The following is a 12,917-nucleotide window of genomic DNA, read 5'->3' on the forward strand; positions in this document are numbered from 1 at the left end:
CTCTTAGCTTTACACCTTTTGTTTTATTTTATAGATATTTTCTACAGAACACACATATTCCTTGTACATTGTGAGTGTGATACAGACAGAAAGAGTGAGCAGAAACCAGATCATCTGGGTCACTTACAGGCTGACCTCACACTCTGTAATCATGAGACAAGCCCTCTGCCTGTCTGGGCCACCTCTCTTATCCCTCCTATGAAATTCTGACATTGTATGATTCCATCCTTAGAAATGATGCCAATGAAATTCATGGGAGGTGAGCAATAATTTGGGAGGGTGCAGAGCAATGCCATCTATATTTTTACATTTATCTCTCATCTGTCACTGACAAACACTGCACATAGTAGGAGGTCAGACAATATTAGACTGTTGTCTTCATACTACACTCATTCACCACCCTTGGTTGGAGATTAAGAATCAGGAGAGCCATGCATTTCCTATTTTTTAATATTCATTTATTTTCTTATCTATTTATGCTCATCTCTTTCCCTCCCAAAAAGTTGATGGGACACACATATTCTCTTGTCTAGGTACACTCTTTCAAAACCAGTGAACGCTCAGCACAGCCCTGTGACTCAATTCAGTGGGTACTACTGTCATCCCCTTCAGGTGGGGACACTGAGGATTGGGTCAGGGTTGGCCCTACAGCTTCTCAAAAAAATGGCAGAGATGGAGTTTAAGCATGCTCTCTGACTTCCTGGTCCTTGATCTTAACTCCTACACTACGTTGGGTCTAAAAGGAGCAGGTTTGTAGCATACGGAATTTTTGTCCCATGGAGCACAACACAAACTTAAGAGAAAAAACACACACACACACACACACACAAACACACACACACACACACACACATTTTTAACTAGTAAATAAATAAAAAACAAATGATTTAAGTTTCAGGCCCATCTCCCACCAACACATTTTTATCATTAATAAAACCTTATGTGATCATACACTCTTATATCATTTAATCAGCATTCACAGATCATTACTCTGTACTAAGCACTGTGCTTGGCATGGTATCCTTTTGAAATTGTTTTAAAAAAATTTAGTCCATAAATTTAACCATTAGATGTCCCCTGTGTTTCAGAGAGACTACTAACTTTGCTGTAGGCATTGCTCAATTCTTCTGAATGGACCTGGTAATTAGTTACTAAGAACAAGGTTAAAGAGGAATCTGAGCTTTTATTAAAAACCATAACAGTATCTTCATCAATACTATTAAAATATGACTCATCCTTATTACTTCTGTGAAAATTAAATGTCATTTAAGCCTAAGGATTTCACATAGTTAAAAAAAATCAAGTCAACATGGAATTATTCAAGCATATTTTTAGAATGAGACCACAAACACTCCATGTTTGCACATCTTTTCTGTTGGAATCAGAATAATGGCCCTTCAAAGATGTCTACATCTTAATCCCTGGAACCTGTGACTGTGATACCTCACACAGCAAAAAAAGCACTTTGTAGCTGAGATTAAGTCTCTTGAGATAAAAGATGATCTTGGAATATGTTGGTGAGCACAGTGTAATCACAAGTGTCCTTAATAAGTGGGAAAGAGCAGATCAGGGAGACAAAAAGAGAGAGGGTGAAGTGATGTGGGGCCATTACACAAGAAATGTGGGCAGCCCCTAAAAATAAGAAAGAGGAGGAAGCAACATTTTCTAGAGACTTTAGAAGGGATGCAGTTTGCTGACCCCATGATGTTACCTCACTTAGACTGACTTTGGCATCCAGAACTGTGATGTAATAAGTCTATATATTGTTAAACGATAAAAGTTGTGATAATTTGTTACAGTAGCAGTAAGAAACTTGCAGACAGATCTTTCTGAATCACATAGTAGATGTTAAGTTACCTTTGAATCCAAGATCTGACACCATAAAATTACATCATTAAAATAAAAAGAAATGCCTTCTCATGCAACTAACCTTTTTGCAAGCATGAGAAAACTAAACCTAATCATGGCATTTGCCAGTAAATGGATGGAACTGGAGAATATCATGAGCCATTAGACAAGTAGGTATGACAATTTCCTTGCCAGCATACCCCATGTTGCTTAGCGGAAGGACTCGTGGAAATAGGACATTTTGCAGTGACATTGCATGTAAGGTGACCTTGCTCTAGGACCAGGGTGGATCCAGGTTTAGGGCGTTCCTGGTTTAGGACAATCCGGGTTTAGGGCGTTCCCGGTTTAGGAAGGTTATTCCTGCTGGGAATAGGGTGTATCCTACTGCCTGAGTTCCCCTTGAGTCTCTCAAGGGATTCAGACAGTATTTTTTGGGAGACAGAAGCCCAGTGGAGGCATGGATTTGGGCAGAGAACGTGGAATGTCCCCAGAATGTGATTGTAGATGGCCGGTGTGAGTTTGGGAATAAAGAATTGCTGTTTGAATCTCCAAATCTGTGAGTGGCTCGTGATTTTGTGCCCAGCCAGACTGCAGCATTTGGTTGTCTGTGCGGGGAACATCTGAAGCTTAGAGGTAAGTGAAATTGCTTGCCCCTAAGGGAAGGCGAGAGAATGGGTGACCATTTCAAAAAACAATGTGTTCTTGGTTTGATTTATTTTGTTTTTATTTCAAGTTGCCTGTTTCTAAGAACTTTCTCAGGCAAAGTGGGGAAAATGGTTGACTCAAGGTTTGAAGTTTTTCACCTCCAAGGAAGAGGTGTTTGAGGAAGGAGGCACCCCAGTAAGACCAAGAACAATTAGGGCATATGTTGATAGAATACAAAAATGTAGCCCATGGCTTTTTAACGAGAAGTTGTTAAATATATCAATGGGACCATCATGGTATCCTGTAGAAGGATTTTTCTTCAAGAAAGAGATGGCTAATTCTGTGTACTACAATTGTCTAGGATCTTGGTTTTTACAGACATCTGATTAATTTACAAAGCTAAAGTGTTAAAATATCAACCACTAAATATAAAATCAAGTACTCTTTACTTATTAAGTTCCATAAGGTAATATATTTAAACATTATGTGTGTTTTCATAAATTGGTGATTGGAAAAAGGTTTAATATTGCTTTGCTCTGTGTCTTTGCTAAAACAAGGTTACTAAGAGTTAAGATTCTATCATGTGGAGTTTATATACAAAGAGTATAAGAAGTTTCAGTTGGGTTTCAATTATAGTATTATAGTACCATAAAAAACATGAAAGTATTTCATCTTATTAAAGTGGAGTAATTTGTCTAAATCAGAAATTTTATAAGAGTTGTTTCAGAATGTGAATTTATAAAAAGGGTTAATGGCTAGAAAAGAGATATTAAAAGATTGAAGATGTGAAAATATATTTTAATATGGAAGGTTAAAAAAAAGAAATGTTTCTAGATGAGATAATCTCTGTGTGGTAAAGTAAAAAGTTGTAAAATGCCATTTAAAAAGATTTTGAGGAAACTAGACTTACTTTGAAAGCTTGAGAAAGGAAGAAAAAAGAAAAAAAGGTATTTGTACATGGCAGATTGAAACAAAGCTTCTTAATGGAGTAAAAAAGCCTTTGGTTGAAGGGCAGCCATGTAAACTAACATTTAAGTGATTTAAACAGAATCTAAGCCTCATTTAAAAGAGTGAAGCTGTAGGTGATGAAAAAGTACATTTAAAAGTACAGTGTAGATGATAATTGGAAGGCTTTAAAAGGTTAAATTGAAGGTGGTTAAGATGCCTTCAAGACAGAGGAAAAAAATGAACCATAAAAATGGGAAGATAATAGGATAAAAGATATTTAGATAAAGAAGATTAAAAATTTGAAATGAAAAACTTTAAAGACAGAAGTATAGAAAGTTAAAAAAAAGATAGAAAATATGTAGGAAGATAGAGAAGATGTAGGAAGACAAGAATTTTAAACCCTCAAAATAGGAAAAAAAAATAGGAGTAAAAAAGCAACTAAGGGTGTATGTACAAACCTTAAATGAAAACTAGAAGATAGAAATAAGATAGAAAATGGTTGAAAATGTCAAGTAAAGGTATTTCAGATAGAAAATGCAAAAAGCTAAGATAACTATTAGATACAGACATTCAAGACAGAAAAAGGTAGAAGAGAGAAGTTTAAAGTCAAATATTGGATAAAACAGAAGATTAAAATGTACTTATTAAAACAAAAAGAGAGAATTGGAAAGGGGTATATATCCCCCAAAGATAAACTTAAAATAACCCTTTTTACTCTAAACTTTTTAAATTTGGATTCATCAGGACTTAGTGCTGCAAAAAGGCATGTGTATCCAAAAAATGTACATAAGCCTAAGGTACTTTGGAAAGATGTTCTAACAGGACAATGGACAGGTCCTGACCCAGTGATTGTCTGGAGTCGGGGTTCTGTTTGTGTTTTTCCACAGGGAGAACAGCAGCCGATTTGGATTCCAGAGAGATTAACTAAAGCAATTTCTACAGACCAAAAAGAAGATGATTTGACTCAAATCCATAACAGCTGATATCCAGAGCTCCAGCTTGGCTATTCTTACATCTTACAGTGATTAATCAGGGTGCTTTTTTCAATATCTATTTTATTATTGCATTTTTCCCACATCATAAAGTTCCATTTTATTTTTTGAGCTCATACACACCTAGGTTAATGTTTTTCTGATCAGTTTTATTTTTTGACTGTGGAGTTTTTAAACATTGCAATGGAGGTTTCACCTAGGTAAAGCTACAAGGCCTTTATTATTGTCTAATGTGTTGTACTCTTGTGTTTTGTGTTGTATGTCTGTGTGTGCATATGTACATATTTCATATATAAGGAGTGCTCATGAAAAATGGATTCAAATTATTACTTTTTTTTATTCACGTTATTTAAATGGCTTAATTTAAATTAGGTAAAGAGCTGTTAAGGATTGTTTTTAAAGGTGGTTAACAGATCTTTTTATTTACTAATTTAAATCAGGTAAACAGCTGTTAAGGATTGTTTTTAAAGGAAGTTAACAGATCTGTTTGTTTACTTTCACCTTTCCTTTTTATTATATTTAATAATTCTTTTCAGGATAATGTCTCTTTAGCATCATTGCCAGAATTCCTATCTTCATCCCAGTGCCGGTGAAGACAAAGATAAAACCAAACTACAGCTTCTATGGATATCACAGTAAACTATAAACTGATGCATCAATGAATATAACTCAACAAGTAATGCTCAATCAAGGAGTCAACTTACTTTGGGAGGAAACGGACTTTGGGAGGAGATGGACATATTGATAGATTCCTCCAATTTGAACTGCTTGCAGAACTTGCCTGGACTATGTAACTATCGTTTGGTGCAGCGAATTGTGGTAATGCTGGCATATCTTTGCTGATGGTGTCACCAGTGATGCAATTTTTCAAAGGAGTCGTCAATTGACTTGGTGTCGTGGCATTTCTGTATCCTTCTCCTTTCTGCTAGTGATGGTCTAAAATTTGGGGGCCAATGGCTCTATGCTGGACCGGTAGTCAGTTACAGGTATGATTCAATTGCAGTGGTATCAACCTAAGACAGGAGGCTGACGCCTAAAGGTCAGTTTTCCGATGACGGATAAGAAGCATATGTTGAATTGGACAACCTACTAGGCACGGTCCTTAAGCCACATTACTTGTTGTTTAATTAATCAGAAGGGGGGAGATGCTGGGAGCCATTAGCCAAGTAGGTATGACAATTTCCTTGCCAGCGTACCCCTATGCTGCTTAGTGGAAGGACTCCTGGAAAGTGACCTTGCTCAAGGACCAGGGCTGATCCGTGTTTAGGGTGTTCCCGGTTTAGGATAATCCGAGTTTAGGGCATTCACAGTTTAGGAAGATTATTCCTGCTGGGAATAGGGCATATCCTGCTGCCTGAGTTCCTCTTGAGTTCTTAGGGTCAGACATTATTATTGGGAGACAGAAGCCCGGTGGAGGTGGATTTGGGCAGAGAACGTGGATTTTCCCAGACGTGTTTGTAGACGGCCAGTATGAGATCGGGAATAAAGAATTGCTGTTTGAATCTACAAAGCTGTGAGTGGCTTGTGATTTGTGCCCAGCCAGACTGTGGCACAAGACATTAACAATGAGGGAGAACAGCTACATTGCATTTCAGAGACTCAATGAGAAACTAACCTTTTTGAAGAGATATTAATTCAGGAAGAAGAAGAAGAAAATTATATTAATGGTCCTTGGAATGGAGAATTTCAAAGGTGTTTCCATCATCTAGAGGCATTTTTTTTTTTTTTGTGAACAGTCTTTACTATATATCATTCGAACAAAAAACATTTTATATATATTTGTGGAATTATGTGTTGTAAGAAAACCACTTGACTTATTTATTTATTTATTTATTTATTTATTTATTTATTTATTTTATTAGTTGTTCAAAACATTACAAAGCTCTTGACATATCATATTTCATACATTTGATTCAAGCAGATTATAAACTCCCATTTTTACTCTGTATATATATTGCAGATTCACATCGGTTCCACATCCACTTTTTTACATACTGCCATACTAGTGTCTGTTGTATTCTGCTGCCCTTCCTATTCTCTATTATCTCCCCTCTTCTCCCCTCCCCTCTCCTCCCATCTTCTCTCTCTACCCCATCTACTATAATTCATTTCTCTCTCTTGTTTTATTCCCCCTTTCCCCTCACTTCCTCTTATATGTAATTTTGTATAATAATGAGGGTCTCCTTCCTTTACCATGCAATTTCCCTTCTCTCTCTCTTTCCCTCCCCCCTCTCCACCATGTTTAATGGTGATCTTCTTCTCATGCTCTTCCTTCCTATTCTGTTCTTAGTTGCTCTCCCTATATCAAAGTTGACATTTGGCATTTGCTTTTTAGGTATTGGCTAGCTTCACATAGCATAATCTGCTCGAGTGCCATCCATTTCCCTGCAAATTCCATGATTTTGTCATTTTCTAGTGCAGATATACACAACAACCTGTTGTGTATATATGCCATTGTGTATATATGCCACATTTTTTTTTATCCATTCATCTATTCAAGGGCATGTAGGTTGGTTCCACAGTCTAGCTATTGTGAATTGTGCTGCTATGAACATTGATGTAGCAGTATCCCTCTAGTACACTCTTTTAAGGTCTTCAGGGAATAGTCCGAGAAGGGCAATAGCTGGGTCAAATGGTGGTACCATTCCCTGCTTTCCCAGGAATCTCTATACTGCTTTCCAAATTGGCTGCACCAATTTGCAGTCTCACCAGCAATGTACAAGTGTGTCCTTTTCCCCACATCCTCACCAGCACTTGGTGTTGTTTGACTTCCTAATAGCTGCCAATCTTACTGGAGTGACATGGTATCTTAGGGTGGTTTTGATTTGCATTTCTCTGACTGCTAGAGATGGTGAGCATTTTTTCATGTACTTGTTGATTGATTGTATGCCCTCCTCTGAGAAGTGTCTGTTCAGGTCCTTGGCCCATTTGCTGATTGGGTTATTTGTTATCTTATTGTCTAATTTTTTGAGTTCTTTGTATACTCTGGATATTAGGGCTCTATCTGGAGTGTGAGGAGTAAAAATTGGTTCCCAGGATGTAGGCTCCATATTTATTTCTCTTATTGTTTCTCTTGCTGAGAAAAACTTTTTAGTTTAAGTAAGTCCTATTTGTTGATTCTTGTTATTAACTCTTGTGCTATGGGTGTCCTATTAAGGAATTTGGAGCCCGACCCCACAATATGTAGATCGGAGCCAACTTTTTCTTCTATCAGACACAGAGTCTCTGATTTGATATCTAGCTCCTTGATCCATTTTGAGTTAACTTTTGTGCATGGTTAAGAGAAGGGGATTCAGTTTCATTTTGTTGCATATGAATTTTCAGTTTTCCCAGCACCATTTGTTGAAGATGCTATCCTTCCTCCATTGCATGCTTTTAGCCCCTTTATCAAATATAAGATAGTTGTAACTTTGTGGATTAGTCTCTGTTTCCTCTATTCTGTATCATTGGTCCACCCGCCTGTTTTGGTACCAGTACCATACTATTTTTGTTACTATTGCTCTGTAGTATAGTTTGAAATCTGGTATCGCTATGCTGCCTGATTCACACTTCCTGCTTAGAGTTGCCTTTGCTATTCTGGGTTTTTTATTTTTCCATATGAGTTTCATGATTGCTTTGTCTATTTCTACAAGAAATTCCAGTGGGATTTTGATTAGCATTGCATTATACCTATAGAGAACTTTTGGTAATATTGCCATTTTGATGATGTTAGTTCTGCCTATCCATGAACAGGGTATATTTTTCCATCTTCTAAGTTCTTCTTCTATTTCTCTCTTTAGGGTTCTGTAGTTTTCATTGTATAAATCTTTCACATCTTTTGTTAGGTTGATTCCCAAGTATTTAATTTTTTTTGAGGATATTATGAATGGGGTGTTTTTCCTCATTTCCATTTCAGAAGTTTTGTCACTGATATAAAGAAATGCCTTTGATTTATGCATGTTGATTTTATTTTCTGCCAGTTTGCTGAATTCATTTATTAGTTCTAGTAGTTTCTTTGCAGACCCTTTTGGGTCTGCTAGGTGTAGAATCATGTTTCTGCAAATACTGATAATTTGAGTTCTTCTTTTTCTATTTTTATGCCTTTAATTTCTTCCGTCTGTCTAATTGCTCTGGCCAGGGTTTTGAGAACTATATTGAATAGAAGTGGTAATAGAGGGCATCCCTGTCTTGTTCCAGATTTTAGAAGGAATGCCTTCAATTTTTCTCCATTCAGAATGATGCTAGCCTGAGGCTTAGCATAGATAGCTTTTACAATCTTGAGGTAAGTTCCTGTTATCCCTAGTTTTTCTAATGTTTTAGAAACATAATGGGATGCTGTACTTTGTCGAATGCTTTTTCTGCATCTATCAAGATGATCATATGGTTCTTATCTTTAAGTCTATTGATGTGGTGAATAACATTTATTGATTTCCATATATCAAACCATCTTTGCATCCCAGGGATGAATCCTACTTGATCATAGTGCACAAATTTTTTGATGTGTTTTTGTATCCGAATCGCCAGAATTTTATTGAGGATTTTTGGATGGGTATACAGTGGAGTTTTACAAAACCTTTAAAGAAGAATCAATACCAATACTTTTCAAGTTATTTCAGGAAATAGAAAAAGAGGGCGCTCTTCCAAATTCAATATATGAGACCAACATCACCCTGATTCCGAAACCAGACAAAGATATCTCAAAGAAAGAAAACTACAAACCAATATCTCTAATGAACCTAGATGCAAAAGTCCACTTGACATATTTGAGTCACGTTCTGATTCTAGTTTAAAGTTAAGAAAGTGGATAAATTGGCTTAAAGCATCTTAATTACAAAAATCTGGAATACTTATTCATTATAATTTTACTGTAAGGCATCATGCTCTGATACAAAATTTGACTTAGAACAATTTCGGACATCATCTAGAAGATTGCACCTTCATTTTCGTGCTTTATCTATAACATGCTCCCGGGTCATAGTCTAAGAAACTCTGGAATATAGGTCATCTATATGGAACACTCAAAATTTGATGCATCTTGCCTTCTGAACATGACCTTTTGTTTTATCAGTGAAGCTAGCATACAATTATTGTGATCACTTGATAATGTGATCACTTGGTTTGTTTAATCTGTTTTTTAAATGAGTGTGATCTCTGTGATCAGTTGTATTGCAAATGTAGCTGTTGTGCTTAGATGTTGGAAAATAAAGCAAGCAAGGTGAAACTAAGAACATCAAGGATGATGAAAATGATAAGGCATAGAAATCTTCAGGATGCTCTGTGTGAGCCATCTTTATCAAGCAAGATATATTTGAACCTAACATACATATATAGGCACATAAGCATACTATGCACATACATCTTAAGCCAAGTTTCACAAAATGTTTACCTTTATTTATCCCACTAAATGCAAAACATAGACTCTATTCTTTAATTCTATTATTCCACTCCACTGCACTCTACTCCACTCCATTCTATTTGTTCATATTAGTTAAAAATATAATGGGCCTTGGTGCCATGGCACAGACCTATAATCCCAGCAGCTCCAGAGGCTGAGACAGGAGAATCTTGAGTTCAAACACAGCCTCAGCAACAGCGAGGTGCTAAACAACTCAATAAGACCCTGTCTCTAAATGAAATATAAAAATGGCCTGAGGAGGTGGCTCAGTGGTCTAGTGCCCCTAAGTTCAATCCTTGGCAAGTCAACCCCACCCCCAATAAAGTCAATCCCTATGAAATAAGTAGACTTCATTTCACTAATGGATTATGATATGTAAGTGGGGGGAAATGTGACTAGTGTCAATGAGTGACTCTTGATATGGAGCACACAGATAGTTTTTCTTTTAATGAATTATTTTTTTTTCAAATTTGTTATATATGATGGCAGAATGCAATTCATTTCATATTACACATATAGAGCACAATTTTTCAAGTCTCTGATTGTACACAAAGTATTTTCACACCATTCGTGTCTTCACAAATGAACTTAGGGTAATGATGCTTAACTCATTCCACAGTCTTTCCTACCCCCATACCCGTTCCCATCCCCTCCTTCCCCTTTGCCCTATCTAAAGTTCCTCCATTCCTCCCATGCTCCCCACCCATTACCATTATGAGTCAGTATCCTATATCAAAGAAAATACTTGGCCTTTGGTTTTTAGAGATTAGCTTACTTCACTTAGCATTATATTCTCCAACTCCATTCATTTACCAGCAAATGCCATGATTTTATTCCCTTTTATTGCTTAGTAATATTCCATTGTGCATATATACCAAAATTTCCCTACCCATTAATCTACTGAAGGGCATCTGGGTTGGTTCCAAAATCTAGCTATTGTGAATTGCGCTTAGATAGTTTGAAGAGCTTGCTAAAGCTATGGAGTGATGAGGGGATGATGAGGGGATTCCATTAGATTTTTTAATAGATTCATGACATCCCTTTTAAGTAATAAAAGCTAAATGGTATAAAGCTATTTACAGTTAGAACACTATATAATACCCACCTATTATATTATCAACTTTATTTATATTATCTCATTTAATCTTTACAATAGTGTTTTTAGATTGGTCAAATTATACCCCAGTATTATAGTTAATGGAATTAATGTTCAATGGGAGGAAATATTTTTTTAATTCACCAACATCATAAAAATAAATAAAATCTTAATACAGAAAGTTTGACTCCAAAACTATATTTAAGCTTGCAAAATCCAGTAAGATAATTTATTTCTTTTCTTTGTTCGAACAAAAAGATTTCTTCACGACCTTCTCTGTGCCATGCACTATGAACATAAAAGTAACTGACTGCTCTGATAGCATTCATTGTAAGGAGAAGGATAAACAAAAGTCAAGGTTGAAGGACATTCCAAAACTAAGAGAAGAGGAAGAAAAACATAATCAGTTACACATTGACTATGAAAATAAGGTAATTCCTTTCTTCAGAATTTTTCTTACAGAAGAAATCTGTAAGTTTATCAACAGAAGACAAAACCATGCTGGATTTGATGTCTTTGAACTACAGCTTCCCTTCTATCTGAGTCACACTTTGAGTTTCCATTCAAGATCTGAAATACTCAATAAAACTTCCTGTAATGATGGAATATCCTGTATCTGTGAAACCGCTGTTGCCCGGTGACGAGTTCTTGCTTCCCCAATGTTGAAGAATAACACCAGAAAGCACACACCGAGGCAAGGTCAGAGTAGAAATTAGAAATTTATTAAAGGACAGCAGAAAAGACTTCTCCCGGAGGAAGAAGGGGACCCAAGAGGTGGGAATCCGTGGAAGTGTGGTTGTTTCCCCTTTTTATAGTTTTGGTGATGGAATGTAGGTTGGAAGAGGGGTGGGACACAGGTGGGCCAAAGAAGTAATCTGGTCAGGAAGGACTTCTGAGTCAGCACCTTCAAGTTTGCTGGGGGCTGTTTCCTGGGCTCCATTAACATTTCTTTGAGGTGGACTTTGGCCTAGGGCCTTTTCAGGACTTCATTAACATTCCATGAGTTGTCCTGCGTTTTCCCTGAGTCATTCCCAGCATGGCCTCCATTTTAGATTTCACTCGATATTAGACCCAATTTACCTAACTACACTGACTACCTAATTTTAAATCTGGCTTCATCTGCATCACCCAGTACAAGAGTCACTGGTCACCAAGAGGCTGTTCAGCATGGGAAATGGATGATGCAAATAAGACAGAGATTTTAATCTACGTTAATTTAATTGTAACAGAAATAACTATGTGGAGCCAGCAGTTATCATACTGGACAACACAGTTCTAGACTTTAATTTGAAATTGGAATTCTATTCCTAACAGTGTGAAACTCACCACAGAAAATGAAGGAATAAGGAAAGTAATAAGAAGTAACTAATTATATACACACATTTATTCTATCCAATGGATCCATTTCCACATTCTCAGGCAACCAATCTTTTTCTCCTGCTGTCCTTGTATATTAAATTCAAATCATCAAAAATAAATAAATAAATTAATTAATTAATTAATAAATTCAAATCATCAAGAACTTATATAAATCAAACTACTTGATACTGTTTTTAGTGTCTGACTTATTTAGTATAATTATTTTGATATGTGTCCATCTTCTGAGTGTTTTAGTAGTGTAATTGCATCCTCACTTGTGAGTAGTCAATACTTTTTATCCAAAATTCTTCAAATAAGAATATCCAAAGATATTTGGATGCTGGGAGCCATCAGCCAAGTAGGTATGACAATTTCCTTGCCAGCATACCCCCATGTTTCTTTAGTGGAAGGACTCAATGAAAATAGGACATTTTGCAGAACATTGCATGTAAGGTGACCTTGCTCAAGGACCAGGGAGGATCCGTGTTTAGGGTGTTCCCCCTTTAGAATAGGGCGGTTTAGCATAATAGGAGATTAGGGTGTTCCCCCTTTAGAATAGGGTGGTTTAGCATAATAGGAGATTAGGGTGTTCCCCCTTTAGAATAGGGTGTATCCTGCTGCTGAGTTCCTCTTGAGTTCTTAGGGTCAGACAGTA

This window comes from Callospermophilus lateralis, unplaced genomic scaffold, assembly GCF_048772815.1.
Source record: "Callospermophilus lateralis isolate mCalLat2 unplaced genomic scaffold, mCalLat2.hap1 Scaffold_63, whole genome shotgun sequence".
Taxonomy (NCBI): Eukaryota; Metazoa; Chordata; class Mammalia; order Rodentia; family Sciuridae; genus Callospermophilus; species Callospermophilus lateralis.